General features: G+C 50.6%; 1 protein-coding gene across 11 annotated transcripts in view; it reads left to right on the forward strand.

The window, feature by feature from the left end:
• Window positions 1–27,444, forward strand: part of NRXN2 (neurexin 2) — a 393,602-nt gene that overhangs the window by 281,739 nt on the left and 84,419 nt on the right. The window lies entirely within an intron of this gene.

The raw sequence follows: 27,444 nt of genomic DNA on the forward strand, positions 1-27,444 counted from the left end.
ATCGAACTCATTTGCCCTTCCCCATGGTTGGAGGCTTGGGGCAAAAGATGCCCCTTGACATCTCCCTTGCGGGTTAGGAATATTATTTTTTGAAAAGGGGAGTTTCAGCCTGCCCAGTTGGGGTTCCTTGGAGCTTAAATTTTTTGGAAGAGAGGCCTTGAAGCAGAAATGCAACCCAGAGCTTTTTGGGTGTGGGGGCTTGCTGTGATTCGTTATGACTCAGGGGGAGGCACTCTGCACCTGCTCAGAGGTGTTGCACTTATGTGTCAATTTACATGTCCCAAAGAGGAATGCTGACATTCAAAACGAGATGAGCCAGATTTGTCACCCCACTGTGCATATGCTCAGAGGCCTTCTGGGCTTCTGACACTGAACGTTGAGATATAGTCAACTTGTGATGCTGGATTCCCACGATCGGAGTTCCAGATGTATAATTGGACCCTTAGATGGCAGCCGTGGCTAGAGGGAGGGCCGCAATCCAGACCAGGGTCCTGGTACCAGAAAACGGGCGGCTCAATTCTTTTACCTCCTTTTCCTGATCCACATTACACTGTCCCCTGGGCAGCTACTTTCTGAGGCCTGAATCTGGCGTTCCCATAGCAGAAACAGAGCTTAGTCATAGGACTTCCTTTTATAACCAGGGTGAGTTTTCGTGCTTGTTGAGTAATCTCAGGCTGTCCTCGAATAGCCGGGATCTCCGGACATGTTGGAGCGTTCACAACTTAGCTGCTGCTGGTTTACTGGGGGTGGGTTTTTTTTTTTTTAATGACCTACCACAAGGAGGTTGCTTGGGAAGCTTTGTATGAGGCCATTGGCAGATTGCGGGCAGGGCCCTGCACTTTCTCTACCTCCCTCGGTTTCCAAGTTGGGCGAACGGATTAATTCTCCGTCCTGTGCAAACCCAAGCATCTTGCGCAGGCCGCAGGCGCCTAGTCCATCTCTGTGTCGTTCCTATTAATATTTATGCATTAATGGCTGTGCATGATATTGGGAGAGGAGGGGGGGCCTTGTTGCTTAATGAAATACTCGTTGGCCGGAGGGGGGGGGAGTGGGAGGCAAAAGGCTAATCTCTCTCTCTCATGTGCGCACCTCTTGCTGTGGTCAGGCGCCCTGAATGGACGGGTGCAGAGTCTTCTCTCTCTTTCTTTCTGGTTTGGCATGTCACGAGGTTCCATTCAGAGCCTTGCTCAGGTTTTTCTGTCTTTCGATGCATCTGCCTGCATGTCTTCGCCCATAAGGGGTGGGTTAATTTCTCCCTGTTAAAGGGAAGTGCCCAAATGAAATTAGGGGAGGGGCCATGGCTCAGTGGTAGAGCCTCCGCTTGGCACGCAGAAGGTCTCAGGTTCAGTCCCCGGCATCTCCAGTTAAAGGGACGAGGCAAGTAGGTGATGTGAAAGACCCTGGGGAGCCACTGCCAGTCTGAGTAGGCAATACTGACTCTGATGGACCAAGGGTCTGATTCAGTATAAGGCAGCGTCATGTGTTCATTTGTCCCCAGGGCCAGAATCTTACACAGACTGTAGATTTGGTAGATGCCCGGCTGGGATGCCAAGAGGAGCCAATTGGAGCTGCAACAAGGTTTCCCTGGCTGTCAGACCTCTGTGCCCGCTGCCACACGCCATTTCCTTTGGGCTTTTGCAAGTGGAGAACTAGTTTTCTTTGGTGTTGACTGGGGGGGGTGTATTTCGGAGGGGACAGGCCCCTCTTCCAAGGCTCCATCTTGGCTGGAGGAAAGGAAAATTGCTTAATTTGCATTTCTGTAGCTGCACTGCTAAAAGCAAACAGTTTTGCACCAAGAAAAGCAGGTGCTTTTCCCTAACCTGCAGAAATTATAGACATTAAGCGATTTTGCATAATTAATTCTACTTCTGCTCGTGAGGTGGAGGGCTTAGGCAATGAAGCCCCTCTCTCCCCAAATCTGTGTCCTACTGGAAGTTTTACTGGCATCTGAGGTGTCACTAGGTCATTGTTCCGTCACTTTCTTACCTGTCATTGCTGCCATAAGGGCTAGGAACTTGATTGTTTTTTAAAAAGTTGATTCTTTTTCTCAGATGCTTAATCTGTCCCAGAGTCATCCTGGTTCTTCCATTACCCATTTTATGATCACTCTCGAAGGAATTGAGCCATTTCCCCCCAAAGTCTTCCCAATTTGCTTCACATTTGAGCAGAGGCCTCAGCTTAGGTCAGAGTTTCTTCCCATTTTGCAGGTGGTGGAAACTGAGGCCGCGACTCTGTGATCGCCATGTCTAAGAAGGGATCCGAAGCACAGGTCTCTTGGGGGTTGCCCTGTACCGACTTCTGCAGTCCAGACATTCCAACCGAAAAGAGAGAACTGCCCTAAACCAGTCTGGAGAGGGGGCAAGGGGGACTACAAAGTGATGAATCCCCTGGGTTCCCCTGCTAGCTTCTGGGGTGGAAGAGGGGCTGCTAATTTTCAGTGCAATCCTATGCAGAGTTACTCCAGTCTAAGCCCATTGAAACGAATGGGCTTAGACTGGAATAAATCTCTTTAGGATTGCACTGCTGCCGTATCAAACGGCTTCCACGTTCCATTGTTGTTTCTCACTGGTAGAAACAAGTAGAAACAACACTAGAAACAAGCCACTGCAAGTATGAATCTGGCTGCCTGTTTTTTTCAATGGTAGAGCCCGTGCGTGGCATGCAGAAGGTGCCAGGTTCAATCCCCAGCATCTCCAGTTCAAGGGACTAGGCAAGGAGGTGATGGGAAAGACCTCTGCCTGAGACCCTGGAGAGCCGCTGCCAGTCTGAGTAGACAATACTGACTTTGATGGACCAAGGGTCTGAGTCAGCATAAGGCAGCTGCATGTGTTTCTCCCTGTTTCACAGATGAATGAAGTAGGCAACAAGGGACTTGCCAAAAGGCCACCCAAGTCAGGGTTTGCCTGTGGCTGTTGGATAGCCTTGCAGAAAGGAGGCAGGGGCCTACTAGGACTCCTGGGTCCTCCTCCCAGTACCCTCAGCGCGAGCGTTTCTGCCCTTCTGGCTGCAGAAAGGACACCGGTGCAGCGCAGAAGTAGGCTCGGTCTTGGCACTCTCGCAAGGACACCCTCGTCTCTCTGCCTGCCCTGTGGCATGTGCCAAGCGAAGGTGCCGCTGCTAATGCTGCGTGGCAGGAGAGCAGGCGGGCTGGCTGGGGAGTGCCCGGTGTGTCAAGCAGGCCCCCGGGGCACCCATGCTCCACTCCAGCGCCTTCGCCTCCCATACTTTTCTTCGTCACGGCCCCACCAGTCTAATGCTGGCCGACAGCATAACCTACTGGTGCAGATGCGGCGGTATCTTTTCCTTGGGCCAAGGTTCCCTGAGCGTGCCCCGTGAGGGCCCCGGAGAACAGGAAGACAGGTTCTGCCTCGGTAGCTGGTTTGTGGGCGTGGGGCTGTGGGGCTGTGGCTCAGTGGTAGAGCCTCTGCTTGTGGGCGTGGGGCTGTGGGGCTGTGGCTCAGTGGTAGAGCCTCTGCTTGGCAGGCAGAAGGTTCCAGGGTCAATCCCTGGCATCTCCAGTTTAATGGAATAGGCAAGGAGGTGATGTGAAAGACCCCTGCCTGAGACCCTGGAGAGCTGCTGCCGGTCTGAGTAGACAATACTGATTTGGGGAGGGGCTGTGGCTCAGTGGTGAAGCCTCTGCTTTGCATGCAGAAGGTCCCAGGTTCAGTCCCTGGCATATCCAGTTGAAGGGGCTAGGCAAGTAGGTGATGTGAAAGACCCCTGCCTGAGACCCTGGAGAGAGCCTGCCGGTCAGAGTAGACAATACTGACTTTGATGGACCAAGGGTCTGATTCAGTATAAGGAAGCTTCATGTGTTCATGTGAAAGCAAGTGGGAAGGGGATTTTAAAGGCAAGACTCTTTCCTAGGGTCTCCTCTGGCAGGGGAGTTGCGACTCATGGACTCTGGGAGCCAGGATCTCTTCCTGAAGCCTTGGACGGACAATTTGGAGCGAGCAAGGGTCCCGAGTACTCGCTGGCTAGTTACTTTTTAACGGTGGCAGTTCCCCCTGCAAAGGTGCAGGGCCTGATAGGAACTACCATTTCACCCCCAAAGGAAGAGCACCCTTTACCTCAGGGGTGTCAAACATAAGGCCCAAGGGCCACATCCGGCCCCTTGAGAGCTCTTATCCGACCCGCGAGCCAGCCGAGGCAGCCACCCCACCCCACCCCACTCTCAATCTGGGCTGGTGAGGCATGGCCCGGCCCGACCAAGTGACATTTATGTCATATCTGGCCCTCGTAACAATTGAGTTCGACACCCCTGCTTTACCTGTTCCTGTGCTGGGAGTTGGGCTCCCTTTACCTGTTGCGCACCTGTGACCTTGGGAGGGGGAGCGAAGGCGAGCAGACTGAGCCTTTTTGGGTCATGCAGTTTCTGGCACGCTCATCCTCTCTTTTCCTGCCCCCCTCCCAGTTGTTCTCATGTCCTGTCCTCTAGCCCTCCAACCAACCCTTCATGGCAGGCAGGGAAGAGTCAACCTGCATTAGCCAGTCCAAGTATACAGGCAGGGTCTGCTGGACAGATGGAAGACAGGGCAGTCGGCCAACTGTAGAAGGGAGACGTGTGTGTTTGTGTGTGCGCGAGAGAGAGAGATGGAATCTGGTTCCCCAATGAATCTCTCCCAGAATGTCTCTCACACAACCTTGTGAGGACTGTTCTGTGCTCCTCTTCCTGCTGTAGCATATTCAAGGAGGTGCCAGTATTATTTTCTTAGATGCTGACTGTCCACTGTCTGGTCAGATCCTTCTAGACATTAGGAAGAATTTTCTAACAGAGCAGTTGCTCAGTGGAACAGACTTCCTCGGGAGGTGGTAAGTGCTCCTTCCCTGGAGGTTTTTAAGAAGAGGTTAGATGGCCATCTGTCAGCAGTGCTGATTCTATGACCTTAGGCAGATCATGAGAGGGAAGGTATCTTGGCCATCTTCTGGGCATGGAGTAGGGGTCACTGGGGCTGTGTGGGGGAGGTAGTTGTAAATTTCCTGCATTGTGCCAGGGGTTGGACTAGATGACCCTGGTGGTCCCTTCCAACTCTATGATTCTATGATTGACCCCTATCTCCAGCCATGGCCAGCCAGAGGCCTTGGGGCAGCTCCCACGAAGCGGGTGTTCAGCCCCTAGCATGTACCCAGGAAGTTGCTGTTGACGTCTGTGTGCCCTCTGTCCATGAAGGTGCCATTTCACTACCATGGGTTATAAACATTGCTAGGCCTCTCCTCCATTCAAGGGTCTGAACCCCTTTTTTATTTGTGAGACCCCAGCAGTGCCCCAGTATGGCTCCAGTTCATTCCATTGGGACTTGAAGAAGAAGAAGAGTTGGTTTTTATATGCCGACTTTCTCTACCACCTAGGGGAGAATCAAACCGGCTTACAATCATCTTCCTTTCCCCTCCCCACAACAGGCACCCTGTGATGTAGGTGGGGCTGAGAGCTCAAAGAGAGCTATGACTAGCCCAGGGTCACCCAGCTGGCTTCATGTGGAGGAGTGGGGAAACCAATCTGGTTCACCAGATTAGCCTCCGCCGCTCATGTGGAGAAGTGGGGAATCAAACCCGGTTCTCCAGATCAGAGTCCACCGCTCCAAACCACCGCCCTTAACCACTACACCACACTGAGTGGGAGAACTTCTGGCTGGATCGGTGCCCCGTCAATCAAATACTGCCTTCCTTTGGCTCTTGGAGGGGGTGGCTGTGAGAATGCCCGTGCCATTCCCTGCCGAGACCTGGGGTCTCGGGGGTGCTCAGAGGGGGATGACCAACATGACTCCCATCACCGGGTCTTGGGCACGAATGTCAGATCCTCTCCTGGGCAGAGATGGCATTTGGGCTTGTCTCAGGCAGGCGAGGAGGAGGGAAGCGTCCGCTCCCTTGCGCTCTCTTCCTCTCCTCCTTCCCAGTGGCTGCTCATGGCTGCCACTGCAGACAAAGCCCTTCTCTGCTGGAGCCCTCGCAGTCTGGGTGATGTGCTTTAGCCCTGACACTTGCACAATGGCGCCTGCCAGCGCACCTTTCTGCAGCTTTGCTTAGGAGACAGCGAGTGCAGCTGATTGGCAGGGGACACCAGGCCGCCTGTGTGTGTGTGCGTTTCATACTTTCTGTGTGTGTGTGTGTGTGCGCGCGTGCTCATGTGCCTGTCTGTCTGCGCGATCAGCTGGCATTTCTCCCTGTCCAGCACATGGCCTGTATGATGCGCAGCGTTTTGCAAGCTCCCTCTTTGTTCGGCACACAAAGAGCGCTGATGTGCAGCCCTTGTTTTGCATAGAGCACAATGGCTCGGGGGCACCTTCTCAGGGCCACTTAGCGGGGATTAGTTCCTCTTGAACACCCTGTAACCATCCAGCCATTCTTGCGGGGCACCTGCTTTCTTTCACACCCCTCTCAGTGTCTGGGGTCTAATCCTGGCTACCGGTGGGCCATACATAACCAGCAGGGAGAACAAAGGACCATTCTCGTGCTCACGGTGTGTTAGTGCCCCTGCGGCGCAAGCAGCATTGTGTGTGCTGGTTGCGCTGATGAATGGGACTAATCACTCTCGCCCAGAGAGCGCGCACATGTGCGTGGATTCCCCCCCCCCCCCTGCTGAATTTAAAATTTTTCACATTGCAGAACCGCAGGGCTGGGTGTGACTTCGTAAGTCGCTAGACTTGAGCCCCTGCGGTTGAAACTCACCCCAGACTACAACCCCACTTACCACCACAGACATGCAACTGGAATTCAGAGTTTGGAATAGGGTTGCCAACCTCCAGGTGGTGGCTGGAGATCTCCCACTATTACAACTGTGGTTTAGTGGTAGAGCCTCTGCTTGGCATGCAGAAGGTCCCAGGTTCAATCCCTGGCATCTCCAGTTCAAGGGACTAGGCAAGGCGATGATGTGAAAGACCTCTGCTTGAGACCCTGGAGAGCTGCTGCCAGTCTGAGTAGACAGTACTGACTTTGATGGACCAAGGGTCTGATACAGTATAAGGCAGCTTCATGTGTTCATGTGATCTCCAGGTCATAGAGATCACTTCACCTGGAGAAAATGGCCTCTTTGGCCATTGGACTGTATGGCATTGAAGTCCATCCTCTCTCCAAATCCTGCCCTCCTCAGGTTCCACTCCCCAAACCTACAGGTAATTCCCAACCCGGAGCTTGCAACCCTAGTTTGGAAACTGTGGGTGCCAATCAGGTTGGGGCTGTATAAGCTCTCCTTGAGCAAATCCACCTCTTCTGGCGCCTCGTGAAGGCAAAAAAGCACCGTCTCCCCTTGCATGGCCCAAGGAGAGAAGGGGCTCCGTTTTCTCCAGGCAACTTTTGGCAAAGGATCCCCCCCCCCTCCCAGACATGCATCCGCACAGCAAGAAGCCCTGCAGGTGGCGGGGAGCCCCCACTGGCAGGGGTCAGGAACCAGCCCTTTGGCAGCTGTGATCATTGTTATTACAGCTGTCATTTCCTTAGGCCGAGCACCAGAGGAGACTCCCCAGCAATTTCTCCAGCCTCCCTCAGCCCAACCGCAGGCTCCTGAACTCCAGGCTGAAGTAAAACCAGTACACGTTCTCCGGCAGTGATGCAGTAGGAGTAGACATTAAGGCTTGAAATAGTAGCGGAGACTCAGAACATGCACAGAGTGATTATTTTTAACGACTGCAGGCCTTGACAAATTTTCTTCAGCTCCAGCAGCCTTTAGAAGCCAGACATGTTTTTTCAGCCTTTGGTGTAGTGTAGTGGTTAAGAGGGGGGTTTGGAGTGGTGGACTCTAATCTGGAGAACCGGGTTTGGTTCCTCCTCCACGTGAGCGGCAGACGCTAATCTGGTGCACCGGGTTGGTTTCCCCACTCATTCACATGAAGCCAGCTGGGTGACCTTGGGCTAGTCACGGTTCTCTCAGAACCCCACCCACCTCACTGGGTGTCTGTTGTGGGGAGGGGAAGAGAAGGCGATTGTAAGCCAGTCTGATTCTTCCTTAAGTGGTAGAGAAAGTCAGCATATTAAATCCAACTCTTCTTCTTCTTTTCTTCTTCTTCACCAACCTTTCTGAGCCTTGCAACCACAAAACCTAATCCTAACATCTTCGCGGTTTCTCATTCATTGTAACAAAGTTATGGCAAATGGTTGTGATAGATAGATAGATAGATAGATAGATAGATAGATAGATAGATAGATAGATAGATAGATAGATAGATAGATAGATAGATAGATAGATAATTTATTTGTGGCCCTTAGCCAGATAAAACAAGATAAAAATGGTTGTAGTATATAAATTAATACAGGGGTAACCCAAGTTGTTATCGCCACAACAAAAAGCTAACCTCTTAGCTTGACTTCTCCCCATTAAAAAGCTCCATTTGAGTGAATATAGAAAGCAACAACTTGAGAAATGAATTCATCCACCTTCATTGAATGGCATAAAGTTAAATTTACATAGAAATAAGCAATGACAAGAACTTCGCACTTTTTTGTGGCATACAACAAAACGTTCTGTTGCAAAATGCCAAATAAGCATTGGACTAGATCCATCCTATACTTTTTCGCTCAATCTCAGCTAATTCTCCTCCTTATTGCAGCCCCTATCCTACATGGCTTTTGCCCTTGAAGGTCTTGTGTTCCTAAACATGATCCTAAACATGGCCTTTTTGATAGTCACATGAACACATGAAGCTGCCTTATACTGAACTGCCTTATACCCTTGGTCCATCAGAGTCAGTATTGTCTACTCAGACCAGCAGTGGCTCTCCAGGGGTCTCAGGCAGAGGTCTTTCACATCACCTACTTGCCTAGTCCCTTTAACTAGAGATGCCGGGAATTGAACCTGGGACCTTCTGCATGCCAAGCAGAGGCTCTACCACTGAGATACAGCCCCTCCCCTAGTCAAAGAAGGGCATTACAGTAAGGTTGGAAAGTCCCTGGGTTGCCCTCACCTTGTGTGTTGTTGGTGTCAGTTTTGCTTTGGGGAGAGCTTGATAGGGGAGTTCCGCCCCCTCCCAAGGCAGCTAGATGGTGTAGACGGGTGTGCAGGCTTTGAGAAGGAAGCAGGGCAGGCGGAGGGAGAGAGAGAAGAGCCGAGCTTTGCCACCGTCCTCCCCCATCCCCCACCGGCTGCCTTTCCCTGCAAGTGATGGCCTGAGGCAGGATCGATGCTGCACTCAGACGCAGGAGAGCCGTTCTGGCTCCAGAAGGGAGGGGACGGGAGGAGGAGAAGGCTAATACATCACACCCACGCAATACCATCACAGCCACCTTCCTTCCTAAAAAGAGAAACATCCGATCGAGCGGCTCCCCGTTGTCTTGGGTGCTTCTTGTCTTCCAAGATTGAGCCCTGGGTTGGAACGCCAGACCCGGACACCTGGGGATCTGTGACTCCTGGGGAGCCCGCCTCTCTTTCCAAAATACCAGTGGCGAAAAGAAAAAAAGAATGTGCCCTGGAAGAGGTGCTTTGCCTCTTCCCAAGCCCCTCCTGTGCATGCCAGGGATCCCCAGGGTATGTCTGTGCCCAGCTACAGAAGAGCTGCCCCCATCTTCGCATCTCCCCCCCCCCCCCGCAAACACACCTTTCTTTACTGACTGCCTCTCTTGTAGCCGAGCAGGTTCCTAGCTAGCGGGGAGCTCAGGCGTGTCCGGCGCTTCTCAGGCTGGCCTTGCGTGCCAGGGAGATGGATGGGGGTCAGCCCGGGGAAGGAGAACAGTACATCGCCAGAGCAGAGTGGCGGCAACATCCACAGGCCCTTGTCACGGGCAGAGCCAGGCTGTTTATCACACCTGCTGACGGGCCACCGGTGGCAGCGGTGGTACTTCGAGCGTGGCACAGGGCCATTCTGCAGCAGCTGCGGGAGGATGCCGGCAGCACAGAGCTTTGCCAGGTCACGTCTAGCGTGCAGACATGGGTGCACGTGCCCTGTGAGGTCTCCACACCAGCTTTCATTAGAAAGGACGACCTTCAGAGGCTGAACTCCCCACTTCCCGTATGTGTGATGGAGTAGGCGCAGGGCTGTGGCTCACAGGGGCAGAGTGTGTGCTTTCCGTTTAGAAGGTCACAGGTTCGGTTCCTGGTACCTCCAGTTAAAGGACCTCGGGAAGCAGGCGTTGGGAAAGACTTTTCTTTGCCTGTGACCCTGGTGACTCAGTACCAATCTGGGTAAACACTGAGCCGAGGGACCAGAGGCTCAGTAGATGATAGCTTTGTACTAAATGGCAGCTTTTAGAAAAAGGCTGAAGAAGAAAAAAAAGTTGGTTTTTATATCCCGCTTTTTCTCTACTGTAAGGAGTCTCAAAGTGGCTTACAATCGCCGTCCCTTCCTCCCCACCCACCCCCAACAGGCACCTTGTAAGGTAGGTGGGGCTGAGAGAGTTCAGAGAGAACTGTGACTAGCCCACCCAGCAGGCTTCATGTGTAGGCGTAGGGACACCAACCTGGTTCTCCAGATTCCCCGCTCTTAACCACCACACCACTCTGGCCCTCAAAGGGTTCTGAAAGGGTTATGCGTAGGGCAGCACCATGCAGAGTTACATTCTGCCGAGTCCACTGAAGTCAGTGGGCTTAGAACAGTGTATCTCTGCTTAGGCTTGTTCTGCTGGCGCAATCGCTTACTGGTCAGAGATGGGAAATGGAAGGGCTCCTGATCCCTGGCCGACAGGAGGAGGAGATGGGCCAAGCTCCCCCTGCTCCTCTGCTTGCTTATTTACTATATACAAAATTATACCTCTATACCACTAGAAGTAGTACAAAATCAGTATAGGTATGTGCCAAATACTATACACAAAATTCATAAGGTATAACACCAAACATAAACTAGAAGTGTATTCATCAATCTCACAAATCCAAAGTACAATTGTATAATTATGCCTCTGAACAATTCCATCTTGCCAAAGGTGCAAAGAAAGAAAGTCCAATCCAAATAACGGTGAAGCCTATATGGTGCTGGTTGGAGATGGCCGTGTGTTCTCCGAGATGTATGTCATTTTCACCAGCTCCGTGGGGTTGAAATCATACAGTTAGTTTGGCTAACAAAGGATTCACAGTGAGCAAGGAGCATACAGCACAGACAGCCTTCCCAGGTATTATGCTGTTTCAAGTTGAATCATTTCGTCAGTGTGCTCTGTCTTACTTCTTACACTAATTCAATACACTTAATTGTGTGTTCAAAGAGCTGCAGTCGCAGACACAATCAGTACCTTAGTATCTATTTACTATTTACTATGGCAAACCCAACCGCTGCTCCTCACACTGTTCTCTGCTTTGCTGCCTAAGATGTAGGGAGAGGGCAGGGAGGAAGGAGAGGGAAAGATTCTGACACTTGAGCCCCTTTCTTCCCCTTCTCTGAGCCATTTAAGGATGCAGTGAGGAAGGCCTGGAATCCCAAGCATTCAGCAGCGTGCCTCTAATCTGGAGAACTGGGTTTGATTCCCCACTCCACATGATCGGCAGACGCTAATCTGGTGAACCGGGTTGGTTTCCCTGCTTCTACACATGAAGCCAGCTGGGTGACCTTGGGCTAGTCACAGCTCTCTTAGAGCTCTCTCAGCCCCACCTACCTCACAGGGTGTCTGTTGTGGGGAGGGGAAGGGAAGGTGATTGTAAGCTGGTTTGATTCTTCCTTAAGTGGTAGAGAAAGTTGGCATAGAAAAACCAACTCTTCTTCTGTGGTTTAGACTATGGCTCAGGACATCTTAGCTGTGGGCTGTCACCATAGCACTTTCCAGGTGTTAAATCCACACATAACAGGAGCCCAGCAAACATGTGTTATCAGGAGCACATGCACTACCCAGTATGCTCCCAATAAGTATGGTCCCCATGTTTCCTAAGCAGGGGCAATGTGTATTTTGCATGCACATGCGTGTTGGATATGCACCAACTAGAATCCCTGAAAAATCCAGGAGTCAGTTTGTGCGTAAGGAGGCTGCTGTGTGCGTGCAAAGTACAATCATTGCCCCTGCCAGACAACACAGAGACCAGTGTGCATGCTCCTGGTATGTGCATTTGCCAGGCTCCCTGACCGAGGAGATGTGACATCTGAAAAGGTTCTTCTCTCTGTCTTATGGGGTGATGGTTCACAATCACCACTGGGCTTTAAGATAGATGTGGACTTAATGAAATGGGTTCAGAGGAGGATGGTGAAGATGGTTAGGGTCTGGAAAGGCGATCCTATGGGGAAAGGTGGAAGAAATGGAGGAGAGATCCCTGAGAAGGGCTTTGGGATGTGAGGGTATTCTCGAAGAGCCGTCACATGGAATAGGGTAAAATGCATCATTTTTGCTGCTTGGGAGGGCATGACGAAGTTGAATGGGCTTTAGATTTCAGTGAAACATTAGGAAGAGGTTTGCGATAGTGAGAGCGATTACCGTGGGGCAGTTGAGTAGGGCCCTCCCTCACTAGAGGTCACCTGTTGGAGGTGTTCTAGCTTCGGATTATCCTGCATTGAGCAAGGGGTTGGGCTAAAAGGCCCACAAAGCCCCTTCCAGCTCTAAAAAAGGGAGCTTTGACTCTCGAAAGCTTATACCCCTAGAATGTTGTTGGTCTCTAAGGGGCTACTGGACTCAAATCTGGCTGTTCTACCACAGACCAACACGGCTGCACTCTGAAACAGCCTTTCAGCTCGGCATCTGTCTGTCCTGAAGGCCAGGCTTCATTCTCCTGTCATTGGGCTCCGGCGCTCCAGATGGTGTGCCTGGCTTTGACCCAATGCTGAGATAGCACTTTACCATGGTTAGCAGTTCAGCTCCCCGGTGGGACTGTGGCCAAGATCTGCTGATGAAGGCCACGTATGGAGAGAGACTGTCTAATGGATCTCTCATCTGGAGAACCGGGTTTGATTCCCCACTCTGTGGCTCAGAAGCAGAGCATCTGCTTGGCATGCAGAAGGTACCAGGTTCAATTCCCAGCATCTTCGGTTGAAAGGACCAGGCAGTAGGTGATGTGAAAGTCCTCAGCCTGAGACCCTGGAGAGCCGCTGCCAGTCAGAGTAGACAATACTGACCTTGCTGGACCTATGGTCTGATTCAAGTAGAAGGCAGCTTCATGTGTTCATGTGTTCACATGCAGCCTCCTGGGTGACCTTGGGCTAGTCACAGTTCTCTCTGAACTCTCTCAGCCCCACCTACCTCACAAGGTGTCTGTTGTGGGGAGGGGAAGGCGCTTATAAGCCGGTTTGAGACTCCTTAAAGGTAGTGAAAAGTAGGGTATAAAAACCAACTCTTCCTCCTTCCTTCCTTAACCTATGTTGTTTGTATCTTGTTATTCCATTTGTATCCCACCCAGCATGCCTAGCCATGACCCTAAGAATTAGGGTCACGCCAGATGAGACACTGGGAATGTTGTCACTGGAGCTCCCAGCCTTTTGTTTTTAATTTTAGCTATTGGGCACAGGGTGGCATGGCTTGGAACTGTGGGAGAGGTGGGTTTTTAACCTCCCCTCCCATTTTGCTGACCTGAAATAATCCAGGACAGCTACTGTTTCTCACACTGGGGCAAACATATATTTCCACAATGGGACAAATTTTATTCACGTATTTATGAACTTCATTTATACCTCGTCTCCTCTCGTCCATTTTATCCTCACAACAACCCTGTGAGGTAGGTTAGGCGAAGAGTGCCCAAGGTTACCCAGTGTTCTTCCATGGCATTGTAGGGTTTTGAACCTGGGTCTTCCAGAGCCTAGTCTGACACTCTTAACCACTACACCAGCAGCAACCCTAGACTATTTCAGGTTGGGAAAATGGGGTGGGGAGATTTCTCCCCTCTCCTCATGCTTCGGGCCATGATCCCCATCCAGATTGCCTCCGTATGCCTGATAATTGGATTTTAACCCATTTCTATGAGCTTCGGTCACGGTCTTCCCGGCATCTCCTCTGAATCATTTCTGCAAGGAGATTCCCTGTTTGGTTCTCATTGTAGCCGAGACATTTGCCACAAGAGACCTTGCATCCTTCCCCTCGTGCCCACCATTTCCCCCTTCCACTTGGCTCATCCAGGCTCTTTGCTGGATTTTTAGTCAATCTTTTGCCTGTCACTGTAGTTTCAACGCTATAGCAATATACCTGCTACCAATAATTTAAAAATAAACCAGGCAAAAAGTATAGACATTAGGAAGAATTTTCTAACAGTTAGAGTGGTTCCTCAGTGGAACAGACTTTCTCGAGAGGTGGTAAGTGCACCTTCCCTGGAGGTATTTAAGCAAAGGCTAGATGGCCATCTGTCAGCTGATTCTATGACCTTAGGGAGTTCATGAGAGGGAGGGCATCTTAGCCATCTTCAAGGCATGGAGTAGGGGTCACTGGGGGTGTGGGGGGGAGATAGTTGTGAATTTCCTGCATTGTGCAGGCGGTTGGACTAGATGACCCTGGTGGTCCCTTCCAACTATATGATTCTATGATATTCTATAGATGGTGGGGGGGGGGTGAGGAAAAGAAATGGCACCAGACATGGGCAGGGAAATACGGAAGCCTGCACCTTCCATGTCAAAAGTTTCCTCACAGCTGTTCTGGCTGTGTTCTTTTAGGAAAGACCGTTCCAAAGCACTGTTGGAAAAATGCAGAACAAAGAAAGGGGAAATATTCCCCAAAAAAACTGCGGGTGGCAAATGGGGGGGGGGGCTTTGTTTGCAAGATCCCAACGCCTGGGTATCTCTTCAGAATGGCCACACGCAACGGCTGCATTCCCAGATTAATCCACACCCTGCTCCTCTTCCCACGGCAATTTAGTTACAGGGAGCCTTAGAAGTTTTTTTAAAAGCGCAAATTGATGCTTCCACTAGAAGAAGAAAAAAATTGCTCCGCTTGGTAAATTAATTTTGACTCCGCTGACTGTTTGCCTATGTGAACCTCCAGCTATTCATTGCTGCGCCTGCCACGTAATGAAGTAATTGTGGCATTAGGAATTAATAACTGGCAACTGAGTGACATCTTCCTTTTGTTGCTCATACGGGGGTGTCGGGGAGGGGGGGGCGGGCGCTTTTGGCGGAGTATGCTCCCCTCTTTGTTTTTAGAGTGAGTCTGCTCCGTGCCTCATCCAAATACCTTTTGAATCATCCCTTTTAGTACAGTTGCTGGGAACATTTCTCCCCTGAACCTAAGAGGCCTAGATCCCAAGCACTTGCTTGCCTCCCCTCCTCCCACACACACACACACCAATTTGAGTAAGAGAAACCAGGCGTCCTGGTTCCTGTACTCTTAGAATCATAGAGTTGGAAGGGACCACCAGGGTCATCTAGTCCAACCCCCTGCACAAGTCAGGAAATTCACAACTACCTCCCACCGCACCCCCAGTGTCCCCTACTCCATGCCCAGAAGATGGCCAAGATGCCCTCCCTCTCATGATCTGCCTCCCTCTCAGATGAACACATGAAGCTGCCTTATACTGAATCAGACCCTATTGTCTACTCAGACCGGCAGCCGCTCTCCAGGGTCTCAGGCAGGGGTCTTTCACATCACCTACTTGCCTGTTCCCTTTAACTGGAGATGCCGGGGATTGAACCTGGGACCTTCTGCATGCCAAGCAGATGCTCTACCACTGAGCCACAGCCCTCTCATGATCTCCCTTTCCCCCCCATGTTTCCTTCACAGAACTGAGCTTGACTGCACCTGGATGTCGTGATAGGGTGTCTTTTAAACTAGGTCACCACCAAGCCCCAAACATGTTTTCAGTGGTCAGACTCGACCATGAACCACGTGGCATAATAAGGATGAGAGTGCCTCTGAGCGTTTGCCAAATGCCTGGGATTAGGCAAAAGGCTTTGGCATGTGGGTGACAAAGTTAAGCTCCTCTGCTTCTCGTTTCAGAAGTGCTGAGGCCTCCTGTAGTCCCCTTCACCTCCCCCAAATCCTCTGGACCCAATTCTGGGCTCAGTCCTTCTCCCCTCCTAGAGCTCAAGACAGAACCGAGAAGCTCACCTTCCCAATCCCTCCTCCCTTCTTCCCCTCAGGGTTTAGGCCTTTCTTTGGGGGGATTCTCTGTACTGGGACCAGAAGGGATCCAGTGCCAGTTAATCAGAGGGGAGAGAAGCTCACAATTTCATCACAAAACCTCCATGTTCAGAGGCAGTCCACCTCAGAGTACCAGTTACTTTGATGAGCATACACGGTACAAGGGGAAGCCCTTCTTTCAAAGTGCTTTCCACCTATCATCTGTCTCCAGTCTGAATTGCAAGGGAGCACCAGTGAACATAATTATTTTAGGTACTATTGTTATTTATTTATTTCCTCCCTCTACCACATAACAGCAAATCAGAAATCCACAACGTTAATCTGTGTTGCAGCCACATTTGGAATGCTGCGTACTGTTCTGGGTCAATTTGAGATGAGCAGTTTGTAACCAGGGATGTCGAGGAGACAGGAGAACTACCAATCCCAGGATCCTTTTGCAACACCCTTTCCCCTGTGGCTTCCTGGGAAATAAATCTCTTTTGTTCACCACTCTAGGAATGGCAAAGACAATCTCATTCCCATAATCCTGAAACAAGCCTCCTGAAGACTACACCACTTCTTTTGAACGGGTTGCTGTTTGTCTTTTTAGTTTTGTCATGCTCCACAGAGAGACATTAAATTCAAGTTCAGTTCCAGTTCACTGAAAGAACTCTCTGAACTGGTTTTTTGGGCTTGGGTTCAAGTTTGGTTTTGGCACTTGCGACTGGATCCATCGTCCTTGGGGGTTGGTCAGCTTAAAGCTTTCCGCCACTTTGGCCTCTTCCAGAATACGATCTGCTTATGAGACTGCTGCTATTGATTGATCACCAGATTCCTGATATACAAGTCCAGGGAACCAGTTCATCAGAGGGGAGAGAAGCTGCACCTGCCAAAATTCCCTCTGCCTTTAAAAGTTCAGGAGTCCCTTTCCTGTTTTTCTTGCTTGGTTTAGATTGGGGAGGGGGCTTTTCCTCCATTCCATAAGAATGCAGAAATCTTGTTGTGAGTATGGGAGAAGGAGGGGGACTCCATGCACCTGGGCCCTTCCCCCATCTGGTCTTCTTTCAGGTAGCCAGAAGTGTGGTACTTGCATTATTTACTTTGTTTAGACCCTGCCTTTCTCCCCAGTGGGAACCCAAAGCAGCTTACATGGTTCTCCATTTTATGGTTGCTATATAAGCTAAAATGACTAAACTGAGGCTGTTATACTTTGGTCACATTATGTGAAGGCAAGACTTACTGTAAAAGACAGTAATGCTAGGAAAAGTTGAAGGCAGCAGGAAAAGAGGACGACCCAGCATGAGATGAATTGACTCCAAAACTCTAACCACTACACCATACTGCTCCTACTTGATCCTCCACAGAATCTGTGGTAAGATTAAAGGTGCCAGGGATGTAGCCCGCTCTCTCCTTTGGCACTGGAATTCCCAGTATCTGAGAGCTGGTTGTAGAATAGGGAATGCACTTTGCATGTGCTTATAGGCACTCTCTGTGTATTGTGGGCCTTGCAATTCTGATCCTCTTTACTTTGAGAGATTCTTTCAATCTCTCTCACCCTCGTATGAGAGCACTCATTAGTTCACTACAATGGTGTTCAGAGCTTCAGAACTCGGCTTTCTTCGTTGCTGCCCTTCTCTCTTAGAAGAGGGTCTTGATCTAGCTGCTTGTTTGAGCCTCTGGCCTGCTTTTCTTTCTTTTTTCCCCTCCTTTCCCCCCCTTCTTCTTTGTTTCCTTCTCCTCTAATCTCTTCTCTTGCCCACACTGATGCCAGATTGGCTGCTTCTGAGAGTCTGGTTTTATAGCATTTTACAATCTTTGAATTATCCAGAGCCAAATTACTTCAGCTGCAGGAGCGAAGCCGGGGAGGGGGAAGATAAGGCACAAGCCGTCCAAGTGGCGACATGTTGGGGGGCCAGGGGAGGATAACTTTCAGGGTGCCAGTGAGGCAGCGTGTGCCCAAGGGAGTTTTATTTCTTAATAGCCTTTGCAGAGGTACCCGGGGTCTTGGATCACCTGCTTCAGTTGCATGGGGCAGCCCGAGATTCCTGCTGTATGAGCAGCCCTAGGGTCCAGCTTTAATGTATGGCCTCAGGTTTGTACCAGTGTCCGAATTCTAGAGAGGCAGCCGTCTTACTCTGTCGCAGCAAAAACAAACAGGTGTCCAGCAGCGCCTTAAAGACAAAGGTGGCTTTTATTTCAGCTCCACCAGAGCTTCTGTGGGAATAAAATCTTGTTAGTCTTTCAGATGCCGCCTAGACTCCTGCTTGTTTTTGTGGTGATGGGGTTTCTTTTGCGAAAACTGCACAGAAAATGGGAAGCACAGAAGGGAAATGCTGGCCTGAAATTGGGGAGGGCGTACACAACTCACAACTCCGGCTATTTTCCTGTCTCTGGGCAAAAGCTGCTCACAAGGACCTTTACAAAGTTTTTTGGCTTTGTTATACAAAAGCTGGGAAAGTAACCTGCCCCAAGACTGAACAGAAGAAGAAGAGTTGGTTTTTATACCATGCTTTTCTTAACCTTTAAGGAGTCCCAAAGCGGCCAAGAAATAAGAAGGAGATTGAGACTGGGAAGGGCAGCCATGAAGGAGCAAGAAAAGATTCTTAAGTATCAGGATGTGTCACTGGCCACCAAGATCAAGTTAATTCATGCCATCGTATTCCCTGTTACTATGTATGGGTGTGAAAGCTGGACATTGAAGAAAGCTGATAGGAAGAAAGTAGATTCCTTTGAAATGTGGTGTTGGAGGAGAGTGTTAAGGATACCCTGGACCGCCAAAAAAACACAAATCAGTGGGTTATAGATCAAATCAAGCCTGAACTGACCCTAGAAGCTAAAATGACTAAACTGAGAATGTCGTATTTTGGTCACATTATGAGAAGAAAAGAGTCACTGGAAAAGACAGTCATGCTAGGAAAAGTTGAGGGCAGCAGGAAAAGAGGAAGACCCAACAAGAGATGGATTGACTCTATAAAGAAGCCACAGCCCTCAATTTGCAAGATCTGAGCAAGGCTGTCAAAGATAGGACATTTTGGATGACTTTGATTCATAGGGTTGTCATGAGTCAGAAGCGACTTGACGGCACTTAACACACACATAGTGGCTTACAATCTCCTTTCCTTCCCCACAACAGACACCTTGTGAGGAAGGAGGGGTGGAGAGAGTTCGAACTGTGACTGGCCCAAGGTCACCCAGCAGGCTTCATGTGGAGGAGTTGGGAATCAAACCCGGTTCTCCAGATTAGAGTCCACCACTCATGTGCAGGAGTGGGGAATAAAACCCAGTTCTCCAGTCCACTGTTCTTAACCACTAAACCACGCTGGCTAGTAAGCCCACAGATGTAGGATTTGAACCCAAACTCCTGAGATCTAAACCATACTGTATCCACTGAAGCACTCCAGCCAGGGGCAGTGAACACTTGAGGCGGCCTTATACTCAGCCAAACTAGATGTTTGCTTTTTGAAAGAGTTGGGTCTGGGTTCCTTGCAGCCACACAGCAGCTGGAGGGAATAGCCATTAAAAAATAAAGCTCAGAATGCCACCACAGGGGGAGGAATGGCTCCTGCCTTCCACCCTGAGCTGTTGTCCTGAACAGAAACAGTGCTGGGGGAAAGTTAAAGCAAAGGTAGTCCCCTGTGCAAGCACTGGGTCATTACTGACCCATGGGGTAACATCACATCCTGGTGTTTACTAGGCAGACTTTGTTTATGGGGTGGTTTGCCAGTGCCTTCCCCAGTCATCAACACTTTGCCCCCAGCAAGCTGGGTACTCGTTTTACTGAGCTCGGAAGGATGGAAGGCTGAGTCAACCTTGAGCCGGCTACCTGAAACCGACTTCCGTCGGGATCAAATTCAAGTCATGAGCAGAGCTTTCGACTGCAGTCCTGCAGCTTACCACTCTGCGCCATGGGGCTCTATGGGGGAAAGTTATTTCCCACTTTTTGCCACTCCACATGCACAGAGTACTTTGGAACCCAGACCCAATGCTTTAAAATAGGGAACGTCTAGTTTGGCCATGAGTCTCACCACTGGTCTGTCAAGGTCAGTATTGCCCAGTGTGACCAGCAGCAGTTTTCCAGGAGCTTAGGAAGAGGCCTTTCCTATCACTTACTACCAGGTGCTTTTAGTTGGAGATGCCAGGGATTGAACTTAAGAAGACCTTCTGCATTCAAAGCTGGTGCTCTGCCACTGAGCTGAGGCCCCTTCGAGTGTGACTGGGGGGGTTTGAGACTCCAGCTGTTTTGTAAAAGAGAGTGATATGGACACTATGGACTGCCAAAAAAACCAAATCAGTGGGTTCTAGATCAAGTCAAGCCTGAACTGACCCTAGACGCTAAAATGACTAAACTGAGGCTGTCATACTTTGGTCACATTATGAGAAGACAAGAGTCACTGGAAAAGACAATCATGCTAGGAAAAGTGGAAGGCAGCAGGAAAAGAGGAAGACCCAACAAGAGGTGGATTGACTCTGTAAAGGAAGCCACGGCCCTCAGTTTGCCAGACCTGAGCAAGGCTGTTAAAGATAAGATGTTTTGGAGGACATTGATTCATAGGGTCGCCATGAGTTGGAAGCGACTTGACGGCACAACACACACACACAGGAGCTAAAGAATTGGAAAGGGAACTCTCATCTCTTCTTGTTTCCTCTGCAGGACTCTGGGCCTCAGTTTCTCCTCTGAAAGTCCCACTAATTTTCCTCCTCCTCCCTCCCCCCCCCCCCCCGCTTAGCTCATGCAGTTTCAGAGAGACATTCATGATATGAAAGGACCATGAAAAGGGACTAAAACGGTCCAGGCAGAACGGAGATAATGTGGGGATCTCCAGCTATCCCAGCTCTGATATCTCTACCAGCAAGGCTTTCTGTGCCTCAAGAGGTGACGGCATTCCCCTTCTTTCCTCCTGGCGGGGGTAGCTGATCCATGGCCAATCCCTGTGCTCACCGTGCCCAGTAAGCAGCTTAGCTCGGTCTCTCTGCTCCTCTTGGTCCCTGGAGCGGGGAAAGACGCAAGCAGCCGAGCAGAGGAGAGACGCTGCCTGCCACACTGCCTCCTCCCTGCCGTAGGAGCGAGCGTGGGCCGCCGGACAGGGATGGTTGGCGGTTCCTCACTTGCTAATCCATCCGTGCCACCGACACCTCTGTTTGCCTTGCTACGCTGCGGTGGACGAATGACTTAAGCCCCTCTCTGCTTGGCGGTGCTTAAGCTCTGAAAAAAACGAGAGCTTGGCGGGCCCGGTTCAGTGTTGCTTTTTGCCAAGGGAGCGCTTTCTCATAATCTCACTGGGGAAAGGCACTCTGCACACGCTCAGAGTTTTTTTTAAAAAATTCCTTTGTTCCACAACTGAATACTTCCCTGGGGTCAGATCCAGCTTAAATTGGTAATTTCCAACGTTTCCCCAGATCACATTCCTTCCACAGATCAAATTCATATCATCCCCAGGGTCTCCAGAAGTAACATTTTGTGGAGATCAGGGGGCCGTACTAGGAGGGGGGTGAAGGCAGGACAGTTCTGTCCCCCTGATGGGAAGCTTAGTCTGGATCCAGTCCTTGGTTTTCAGTGAATTTTCTCTCGTCAGTCACAGAGAACGGGTGGGATCAGCAAAAAAAAAAAAAAACCCCAAAAAAACTATTGGTTTGGCTGGGGGGACATTATGAGGGACGTCTCCTCTAGATCTCTTTGCCCCCCCCCAAAAAAAAATTGTTGGGCTCATGAGGTGGATTGGGCCAGGACCTCATCCTGTCAACCCAGAAAGCTAAGACTGTCGTAGCGGGGAGGAGGCATTTAACCAGTCCTTGAAATGGAATGAATTGTGAGGGCTGCTGTTGGCTATCAAAAACAGAATGAGACCTGAAATGTTATTCTGGTTATCTGAAAATAATCTCAAGATGCAAAGGCCCTTTCCTCAGCCATAGTGGAATTCGCGGCAAGAGGCCCATATATATAAATGGCCAGGACTGAATATTTGGAGGTTGTGGGGCTAAAGAACGCTGACCAGCTATTTCTTGGACCCTTCGCTTCACCCTTCTCCCAAGGAGAAGATCTCGTAACCTCCCCAAGAAGCATCTTCCAGTTTGTGGGGCAGGCTGTTTCCCCCCACCCCACCCCGCAAGGCTGGGCTTAGTAGATCTTTTCTTGAATTTCTCCCACCCCATTCCTTGCACTTGACAAAGAAAAGGGAGCCGTCAGAGTCTAGCAGGCCTTCGTCTAAACCAGGGGTCCTCAAACTAAGGCCCGAGGGCCGGATCCGGCCCCCGGAGGGCTTTTGTCCGGCCCGGGGACCAAGGAAGCCAGTCCCCCCTTGCCCCCCTCCCCAGAGCTTTTCTGGGCTTCCTGGCTGTGTACGCACAACTGGAAGCCTCCCTCCCGCCCCAGTCGCCCCCTTCCCTGCTCCCTCTCCAGCCCCAAACCCCTTTCCTGGGCACACAAGGCATATTGCTGCTTTGCGTGCCGCCCGGTCGCCCCCTTCCCCCTCTCCCTCCCAGGCCCAAAACCTCCTTTCCTGGGTGCGCGAGGCGTCTTGCTGCCTCGCACGCCGCCCAGTCGCCCCCTTCCTGTCCTGGCGTTCCTGTTTTGGCCACAGTTGGCAGCGTTCTCACGGCTCGGGGCTCTCTCTCCTCCTGGGGGTATCCTTGTGGCCTGGAGATAATTGTAGGGGCCCCTTGGGAGGGCTGGGCATATCTCCAGGGAGAAGAAAAAGACTTGTGGCCATTTATGCACAGGAGGTTTTGCCTTGGATTTGCCGCTCTGCAGATGCACATTTTCCCCATCCGAATTCTCAGAACTCAAAAGTAAATTCCCACCCCACCCCAGGGGAGAGTTTGGAGAATTCGGATGGGGAAAATGTGCATCTGGAGAGCGGCAAATCCAAGGCAAACCCTTCCATGAATAAATGGCCTTGGTTTTTACATGCCAACTTTCTCTACCACTAAAGGGAGACTCAAATTGCCTTACAATCCCCTTCCCATACCCTCCCACAACAGACTCCCTGTGAGGCAGGTGGGGCTGAGAGAGTGCTAACAGAGCTGTAACTTGCCCAAGGTCAGCCAGCTGGCTTCGTGAGTAGGGGTGGGGAAACCAACCAGGTTCACCAGATTAGCCTCCGCTTCTCACGTGGAGGAGTGGGGAATCAAACCCGGTTCTCTAGAGTCCCCGCTCCAAACCGCCACTCTTAACCACTACAGGGGGAAGGACCGGGCTTGTAAGGAGGATGCTTTTCCGGAGAGCCCCCTCGTGCCGCCGCCTCCTCCCCAGCAACAGTCCGGCCCCCAACAGTGTTTGAGGGACAGTGAACCGGCCCCCTGTTTAAAAAGTTTGAGGACCCCTGGTCTAAACCAATGGTTCCCAAAGTGGGCAGTACCACCCCCTGGGGTGGTAGTGGGGCAGTGGGGTTATCTAGGGGGGCACTAAGAGGCAAGGGGGCAGCAGGGGGGTGCTAGAGGTGGGCCCCTTCAACTTTCAACAGATCAAGCTATGGCACCAGGCTGGCAAATTTGGAGGAAACTATCAGCATTTTTTCCATACTTTGAAAAGCTGGTACCACTGGATCAAGTTCATCAGTTTTGTTGAGTAAATTTCAACTAAAAAGTTTTAATTTGATTTTGAATAGGTGCAATTAATTGTTACTGTTTTGAAACTGTATTCTTATTTTCTTCAGTGCATCATGCAAACCTCTATTTTGAATAATGCTTTTTATGGGATAGGGTAGGGGGCGCTGGGGTTGAGTTTGTGGGACCAAGGGGGTGGTGGCCCGAAACGTTTGGGAACCACTGGTCAAAATCCATACAAAGTACTCTTTCCCACATCTGGAGTCTGGTTCTGTGTGATCCAGCAGCATCGTGCAGGGTCACTCTACCAGCAGGTTATCCTTTGCCCACAGTGTGCAACATTTGGATTGAGTTTTTTGGAACAACTGAAGGAGTCTGTTGGTGTATCACCACCTTCTGCCTGAGGCTGAGCTTCTAGAAGTGGTCTCAGGCTTGGTTCCCTGGACTTGTATATCAGGAATCTGGTGATAAATCAATAGCAACTGTCTCATAAGCAGATTGTGTTCTGGAAGAGGCCTGAGTGGCGGAAGGCTTTAAGCTGACCAGCCCCCAAGGACGATGGATCCAATTGCAAGTGCCAAAACCAAACTTGAACCCAAGCTCAAAAACCAGTTCAGAGAGTTCTTTCAGTGAACTGGAACTGAACTTGAATTTCACATCCCTCTGTGGAGCATGACAAAAATTTTAAAAGCAAACAGCAACCCGTTCAAAGGAAGTGGTGTAGTCTTAAGGAGGCTTATTTCAGGGTTATGGGAAAGAGATTGTCTTTGCCCCAGTCCTAGAGTGGCCAACAAAAGAGATTTATTTCCCAAGAAGCCACAGGGGAAAGGGTGGAGCAAAAGGATCCTGGTAGTTCTCCTGTCTCCTCGATATCCCTGGTTACAAACTGCTGATCTGAAATTGACCCAGAACTCTATGCATCATTCCAAATGTGGCTGCAACATAGATTTACGCTGTGGGTTTCTGATAATTGCTGCTATGTGGTGGAGGGAAGAAATAAATAAATAACAACAGTACCTAAAATAATTATGTTCTCCAGCGCTCCCTTTCAATTCAGACTGGAGACAGATGGTAGGTGGAAAGCCCTTTGAGAGAAGGGCTTTCACTTGTACCGTGTAGGGTTATCCAAGTAACTGGTACTCTGAGGTGGACTGAACATGGAGGTTTCGTGATGGACTTGTGACCTCCTCAGAGGCATCTGTCTTGGAGCAAGAGGCTGGAATAGATGAGCCTTGGTCTGACCAAAGAAGGCAATTCTTATGCTGGGCTGGGTTTAAGAATGGTGCCGGGGCTCAAGTCAGCTTGGAGGTTACTCTGAAAGCCAGCTGTATGCAACTAGTTGCAATCCCTTGGTGGCACATGTTTAGGGGTGACCCTTAGCACCCCAGGGGCTGAGTTCCAGCATTCAGAGAGTGCTTCCTTGGCCTGCGCCCTGCCTTCAGAGGAGCTGCTTTTATGCTTTGCTTCTGGCACTGTGGCTGCCCCCGAAGGGTCGATGCATCTCCGGCAGGAACTGGCTCAGTGTCCCTCGGCGGTACTTACGCCCACCTTGGCGGCCTGCCGTGAGCCCCAACAAAGGCAAAGGGAGGGGAAGGTTTCGCTAGGCAGCCGTGAGCAGCATGCTAACACCCTCTGGGGAGGCGGGGGGGGGGGGCGACACCAGCCAGAGACACAAACCCCCCACCGGGCTCTGTTTGAGCCATGGCTCCACTTTGGAATATGTTTAACTCAAGCTGTAAGGAGCGTGCATTCTTCATATGCTCAAAGGCATGCTTCATATTCCTGGTTCTGAGCTCCAGCACTAATATGAAATGTATGCCTTTGAGCATATGAAGAATGTCCATTCCTTGCTCCTTACAGCTTGAGGTACTGCTTGGTATCCCCTTAACTCCAGTAGTTGTTGTCAGTGTCTGGCCTTAATCTTAATCAAGTAGCATGTGCTTCAAAGCATGTTCAGAATGCCTTTCCCTCACTTCTGATAACCTCGGACGAGCTGCAAGGTGCCATTGTGGAGAGTAGAGATGCCTCTGGGTAGCTGGGGCGTGCCCTCTGATGCTATAGCTAGGGCTCAATTTGGGCCAGAGCTGTTGTCTTGGAAGCGAGTGCCTCTGAGCATGAGCAGTTTTCATGTCTCTTGCCACTGAGGAAGCTCGGCCAGGCTCCACACTTTCGGGGAGAAGGCACTACCTTCCAAGTCAGAGGGTGCAGCTCTGAAGTAGACATGAGCCATTGTGGCAAGCCCTGGTGTCCAAGTTCAGGTTGTGCGATTGCCTCCTGCTTCCCACAAATCCATTCATTGCTATGGTGCACACCTGCAGCAGCAGTCTCTGGAAAGGTCTAGCAGGGATGATGACAAATTAGATCCTGCTTGGTGTAATGGTTAAAAGCGGTGGACTCTAATCTGGAGAACCAGGATTGGTTTCCCCACTCCTCCACGTGAGGCCAGCTGGGTGTCCTTGAGCTAGTCACAGTTCTCTTAAAGCTCTCTCAACCCCACCTACCTCACAGGGTGTCTGTTGTGGGGAGAGGAAGGGTAGGAGTTTGTTAAACCGATTTGATTCTCCTTAAAAAGGTAGAGAAAATCAGCATATAAAACACAGCTCTTCTTCTTCAAGCCAGGATCTCTCCCTCTGTATCTCCCCCCCCCCCCAACACCGGCCTTCTACCCCTTTCCTCCCCTGACCCTGGCCTGTCTGCCATTTTTATTTATCCATCTTCTTCTGCTGTGTCTTCCTATCGCTTTCTAATCGTTCTTCATCTGTCTAATCTCTGTCCACTCTGGACCTGGCTTATCTGGCCTCCATCTGTTTTACATCGATCTTTTATCTTTTCCATCTAAAATCTCTCCGCCTGTCCACTTTCCATCCATCCATCCGCCGTTTTCTCCTATTTATCTCTCTTAATTCCTGCTGTATGTCTCTCTCTCATCTCTCTCATCTGCTTGCATGCGTTTGGGATCAGGTGCAGGCCACTGGAGGGTGAACCCGGAGTGGAGTGTGAGTCGGGGGCAGAATGTCTTTTTCTTTTTTGCCTTGAGGGACGTGGTCCACTCCACCCCGCCCCCCTCTCCATATTAATCATTAGTGTCCCCCCTTTGTTTCTTTTCCCCATAAACGAATTAAGCACCGCAAAAAGACAAAACCACCTTGCGTAGTCAAGTGCCGAATGTAATTCAATTGTTACCCAGAACAGGCAGCCACGAAGATGACATTGACAGGCATAATTATATTCCACTTTAAAAGCGAACCCGCGGCTCTCCCGGCATTCGAGAGGCCCGGCGCCTGAAAGGCAGATAAAGGCTGTGCAAAGCGCGTAATTGGTTTCTCTTCCAGCGCTGACCTGTTCGCAGCCACTGGGCTCATATTTTTAGATGTGGCGCGGAAGGGGGCGGGCGCTGAAGGAAATCGCCCCCCTTTTATTATAATGGGTCTGTTGGCACCCACTTCTCCTACCATCGCGATTACCATTTCGTCTCCCTAGCAGAGCATTCTATAAATCTGGGGAGGCAATTAAGTGGAGGGGGGGGGAGAAAGGAGGAACCCGCCTGCCTGCCTAACTTCCTGGGCAGCACAGATGTTGCCGCTGGGCGAAAAATGCTGCTTCAGGGTTTTTCCCCCCACCCTTATCTTTGCTTCCTTTGAAGCAAAAAAAAAAAAAATCACCTGCACTAACACCTACCCACCCTTTAAGGAAATAAAATGACTCAGCCCTCATTTGCAGGGAACAAGGGAGGGGTTGTCACTTCAGGCATCTGGAGGCATCAAGGTGTGGTGGTGACTTCACTGGAACATGGGGGCAGACTGGTAACAGAAAGGCAGGGCCGAGGCTTAGCCCCAGGATCTGTTTCTGTTGAGAAAGCTCAGTCCAGTAAGCGAGCGGCAAAGAGGAAAGTTGCTGTGAGCATGTGCAAAGTGTATTTCTGTCCTCAATGAGTTGCTGCAGAGCTGGGGATTTTGAGAGGCTTGAACTCCAGGGCCTCTCATTTTAGGAATTAGTGGGGATTGGGGGGCTGAAAGGAGCTGAGGGCTG

Source organism: Euleptes europaea, chromosome 7 (genome assembly GCF_029931775.1).
Source record: "Euleptes europaea isolate rEulEur1 chromosome 7, rEulEur1.hap1, whole genome shotgun sequence".
NCBI classification, from domain to species: Eukaryota; Metazoa; Chordata; class Lepidosauria; order Squamata; family Sphaerodactylidae; genus Euleptes; species Euleptes europaea.